The sequence below is a fragment of the Etheostoma spectabile genome, chromosome 7 (assembly GCF_008692095.1).
Source record: "Etheostoma spectabile isolate EspeVRDwgs_2016 chromosome 7, UIUC_Espe_1.0, whole genome shotgun sequence".
In the NCBI taxonomy this organism is placed as follows: Eukaryota; Metazoa; Chordata; class Actinopteri; order Perciformes; family Percidae; genus Etheostoma; species Etheostoma spectabile.
In genome coordinates, this window is record NC_045739.1 from 6899511 (window position 1) to 6905079 (window position 5569).

Here is a 5569-nt window from a genome sequence, read left to right on the forward strand (position 1 = left end):
CTAGGCCCACCATCCATTTTCCCGACCCCCCCACCCCCTCCTCTATAAAAGTCGATAAAGTTTGTCCATGGACATGTGATTCATAGTGAAGTTTACAATTCCTCCTCGGCATCGGGAGTTGCATGTTTGGTCTATGGCATTATTCACACTCTTCTTGTTTTTTTTTTCACAGAGTGTTTTGTTTGTATGCCCCCTGGCGTTTTGAAGAATACTACAACAAACAACGGGTTGAGCCCAAGCACCTTGCACTCGTACGCGCCATCTGTGGAGGGCTCGCAACATGGTGTGTAAAGAAGGTTTAATTCAACGCATTGCATACCTATTCCATCTCTCACTCCTTTTTCCAGGTACCGTCTGGGGTCTGTAACTGATTCGGATGACTGTACTCCAGAAACGGATACCCCACCCTGAGTCTCCTGGCCTTGATTCATGCCAGAATGGGCTAAATGGACAACATTCATTCATCCCTACACAATATATTAGACTGCTTCATTTTATGAAACCTTTTTAAAATGTTTGTGGCAAGGTTCTTGCTAGTAAAATATACCTTTAATTTATAAAACGATACATTGGTGCTACCTGCTCTATAGAGACACATTAGCACAAATCAGAAGGACACAAGAAAATAGATACAATTTCTATCCCTTCCTTTGTCCCTAAATTAACACCAGACAGAAACCAGGTTGAAATTAATTATCTGATGTGCGAAACAACTGCCGTCATCACTTTTCTTGTTCAATATTTGTTTTGACAGCATCTGAACAAGTGAAAACGCACAGTAAATAAAACCAACAATTAGGAGTGCACAAAAAGAGGTGAGCGACTGGGATCACATTTCCGGGCTGGCCCGACTTTAGACACTGATGCAATTGGTAACTGATGTTAAAAAAAATGTCGTAAATTTACAGAAAATAACTTTTGACCCTAATAAGCATTGTGTGTTCACAGGGTTCTGGTTGGAAAAAGTCAATCTGCTCGGAATTCCTAAATAAAAGAAAAACACGCCCTGATGAAATCACACTAACTGAAATCCCTCATCGGTTTCCTCAGGAATCTGTGATCCCAAAAGGTGTTTTGCAATACCAACAACTCCTAAGAAAAAATTCTGACACCTTGCCATTTTCACAGCAAAAAAAAACAAAACAACCTTTGCATTTACTTTAAGCAAAAATCTAATTTTCTTCTGGACTTTCAATTTCTTTGATTATAAAAATTAGAGACAAAGCTGTAAATTACCTTCCAATTTAAAAATTCAGGGACAAAAGATAAAAAGGTAAGAACAAGAGCGCTTATTTCTTTCACTGACATCCTATCGTGCTTGCAGGTGCATGCGTGCACACACAACAACAACTCGCACAGCTATGAAATATTAACACCTATGTGGAGTGTGTGTGTGTTTTGAGGTGGGGAAACTCACCTGTTCTCTCTGCTGGGGGGGGGGGGGGGGGGGGGGGGGGCTGAGATGAGCATGTCAGATAGGTGTATAGGGAAGACAGCTGTTACACACACACCTTCCCCCCTCCCCCGAACACCCGGGTAACCCCATGGGGATTAGGAACACCTGTATTCAGCACTGCACAATGAGCTTTAGAGGCAGTTAAGCTAAAAAGCCTTGGGAGTTATTAGGGGATGGGGGATGGAGCTGGTTTTGTATACGGGGGTTAATGTGTGCCAAACTGTCTTACTGCCAAAGCAGACGTGAGAATGATAATATTCACAACGTGACAAACGGGAGATAGAGTTGTCAGAAAACTCCAGAGAGACGAGGCATGTCATGTAAGATGTGTACACACAAGTGTAAATGGTTCATTTTGCAGTGTTCGCCAAACAGGTGTTCCCATTAACAAGTGAGCTCCGAGGGGGGATCGAGATGAGAAAACTTGCAGAGAGAGATAGAGACAGAGAGATGAATAGAGTACAAGGTTGCTAACAGGGAACAAATGAGTCTTTATGTAGCATTTGCCCTACCTATTTCTAGGGAACGTACACTTGTTTAAATACATTTACTGTACAGTTTATTGTCAGGTTGTCTACATAAACACACACACACTCTTGTGAGGGGGCAGCACACTACATCCCCGGTGTTTGCGTAGCTGAAGTAAACTAACCTGCTACCACACATTTCAGCCCACAACTTGCATGGGAGTACTGAGCACCACCTACATACCAGCAGGCTAACACGCACACGCACACAGCGAAGTGTCACAAGCTTCAAACCTGACTCCTACCCAAACCAAGCCCCTCTGTCTTATGTACTTACTCTCTTTTCACCCCCGGCCACACCCTAACGGTTGCTCCCAAACCCCCCCACACTTTGGATAATTTTCAGTGTAACAAGCGCCACCACTTTGGGCAAAAAACCACACGCAATTTCGGCTTTAAACCAAGTAAAACCGAAAGGTACATTTAACCCAATTATCTTGTTTAAATCAACTTTTAAAAAAATGTAAGGTCTTCATTCATGAGAGATAGTGGGAAAAGGCTTTAAAAAACTCCTTTGCAATTCCACAAGCGGCTAATATATTTTTTCCATCTTTTGGCCGATCTCGCCTCCACTCCTCCACTCATCCTTGTAGCTGCGGTCTTGGTTTGTATTATATTTTCCTCATGGAACAGACAGATGGAGAAGGTGCAGACATAAAAACACACACGATGCACACATTGATGTCCACTTCTCTTGTAATTGTAATACCACATAGCCCTACCTCGGGGGAAGCAACCATAGTGGTGCAGAAGGGGGCAAACCCACAGATACAGTGCATTCTGGGAGATAGTTCATCCCAAGATAGTGGCAATGCCATTATAGTTGAGGATTGTCAACATTAAAAGTAAAAGGAAAGATAAGCTATCCTTTGCTCATGAGGTACAAAATGTGCACAGATGGACACACACACAACACACACACACACACACACACACACACACACTAGGACTAATTGAATTATTGAATAAAAGACTTTGAAGGGTTTATCCTATCAAGTGTCAACCCTTAACTCTGTAGTAGGAAGGACAAAACAAGCAGACAAATCCAGTGAGGCATTAGACAATTTTGGGGGAAAAAAACTAGATGGTCTCTTAATCCCAAAGATCCAGTTAGCCCATGTCAAACAGAAGAAAATGCTTAGATCCAACAGGCTGGTTGTAGTCTACACGGCATTACAGACAGAAACTGGTAGAGTACACGAAAAACTAAAGACATAAATGGCTTGCTGGCACTGTTAGGTTCCTCAAACTACACAAACTAAAATATAGACTATTCTGATACAGCAGCTTCCAAACTGAGAAGTGGAGGATCTCTTGTCATTTGCATAAAGTTAGTGTAAGTTAGGGTTTAAGAACCTGATCATCTCCTCAACAACATGGATCATACAACAAGCTTCGGCAAAAGAAATTTTATTATGCTGTGTTAATCTACATTTGTCAAACATGATCAAAAAGTTTGCAAACCCCAGTGCGAAGATAAACGATTATATGCTGAGTGACACAGAGGGAGATCTGTGTCACTTTTACAGATCGTCTGTTTAAGACTCACCTGGCTGCAGGCTGTATGCTGGAGGGGCACGACACACAGGCGCACATTGCTGTCTACATACAGAGCGTGAATGAAGTGGGGTTGTTCCCCTCTCTCACATGGTAGAAAATGGAGGAAGACGGAACTGACCGGTTTGAGAGGGCATACACAGACAGCAGACATATACACACAGCACAGGAGACAGACAGGGAAGCAGCGAGACGCTTTCAGCTTCAGGCGCCAATAAACACTTGACGCCACACTTTTCAACTCTCAAAACGGCTCAGATGATCAGCGGTAACTCAACAATTAGAAAAAAAAAATACCCAAGAGCACCATCTGCAAACACCCCCTACCCCCCTCCGCCTTGTCTTGTCTGGTACTCTAGGGTTGGGTGTTGACGCAGCAGAAATTTCCAGCTGGAGAAATCCCCCGTTTGGAGATTAATCGAGGGGAGAAGGAGGATGGTTTAAGCCCTTGTCTTCCAGGCTCTGAGCGCTTTCATTTTGAATCCCCTCCAGACGGCTGCACGGAGCATCACCCTGTATTTTGTGTGGCACGATATCTGTGCACGACCATACCATCCCACAGCCGATGTAGGCGATTAGGTTGCAATGCTGATCAAAACTTTGCAAATTTTTTCCAGGATCCGCTGGTTTCATCAAACTCGATCAGCTGGGATGAAACCTGAGGGTGATTTACAGTATTTATCAGCAAGGCTCATATACCTGAGCATATGTGGGATATTTCTTAAAAGTGCAGCCTGCAGAGAATTAATGTGTGCAGGTGGATGGCATTAATTCAAAATAATATTCTGCTAACTGGGGTTTCTTCCTGCGCGCTGTTAACGATACACCATATAAAAGTATTTAGCCTACATTTAGTCCACTCAATGTTTAATTATTTCCATTTTATTACATTTTAGTTAGCCTATTAAAACACACATCCAGACCCATTAAAAAAGTAGCCCATATATCAGTTGCATTTTTTCCATCGTACATCAACTGTTTGTGTATCCTTATCGGCTACATAATGTGTCAAATGCACAATGTGCGAATCCCGACAGCGACTGACAGCTTCTCCAAATATCAACAAGCGCAATAGACAGCTGGCTGTCACGTATGGAACAGGTAGGCGTACTTTCAGACTGTCGCCTGCTCACTCAGCCGGCGTGTTTAGCTGTCAAAAACACTAATATGATGCCAATGGACTGGAATAAAAAAGCAACGGACAGACAGGCCTCCATACAGTAGCTTTTCCGACGGCCACGGATTGTGAAGAGTTGCATTGTGTCATGTCTCCAACCTGTGCGCCCACCAACTAACAGCTGTAGAGACGCGATGGCTCCGTGAGGCAGAAAACTAATTGTTGACATGATTTAAAGGCATGGAAACCCTGCGATATCCTCCGCCGTCTGAATGAAACCTCAAACCTGTTAGCAGGGGAGCGGAGCTCAATGCTCCACTACTAATATAAGGAAGTCAGACATAGCCTACCTGTTACCCCATGGGGTCTGGAGTGGACGCGGTGTCAGTCCTTCGGAGTCCAATCTGGTGTGAGAAGAAAGGAGGGGATGTCCAAAGCACTAGGTGCTGTCCTTCCTCTCTTCTGTATGCTTTCTTTAGTATGTTATTCCCACTGTTTTCTCCGGCTCTTCTTCCTCCACTAGCCCCTTTTCTCTTTCTCTCTTCCCTCCCCTGCTTTTCCGTGTCTTGGTATCAGGAGCCTCCCCTCCTCCTCTGTCTATGTCTCTCTATCTCACTCTCCCCCCTATACTCACTCTCTCACTATCTCTCCCTCCGTGTCCCCGTGTCTCCTCTCTACATCTCTCTCGCTCGCTCTTTCTCTCTGTCTCCCTCTCCCTCTCTCTTTCTCTTTCTCTCTGGGCAGAGTCAGGAAATGAGACAACGTGAACGCACACACCGCGCGGATCCCTCTGATCTAAGACAAGTCCACTCTTATCAGATTCCCTCAGGCAAATGCTGTCATGAAATAATACATGACATATTATTATTATTATCATTATTTTTAATATTGATATTGATATTAAAAATAATA

General features: G+C 43.6%; 1 protein-coding gene across 5 annotated transcripts in view; it reads right to left on the reverse strand.

The window, feature by feature from the left end:
• zbtb46 (zinc finger and BTB domain containing 46) overlaps positions 1 to 5361 on the reverse strand; it is a 60864-nt gene extending 55503 nt beyond the window's left edge. For 2 of the 5 annotated variants that reach the window (XM_032521510.1, XM_032521508.1), the window contains exon 1: positions 3533 to 4406. The gene's annotated coding sequence lies outside the window, so the exon portion shown is untranslated. Of the gene's footprint in view, positions 1 to 1417; positions 1433 to 3532; positions 4407 to 5007 lie in introns of those variants that run through there. The other 3 variants (XM_032521507.1, XM_032521506.1, XM_032521509.1) reach the window with 3 other exon arrangements.
• Positions 5362 to 5569: the final 208 nt, after the last annotated feature.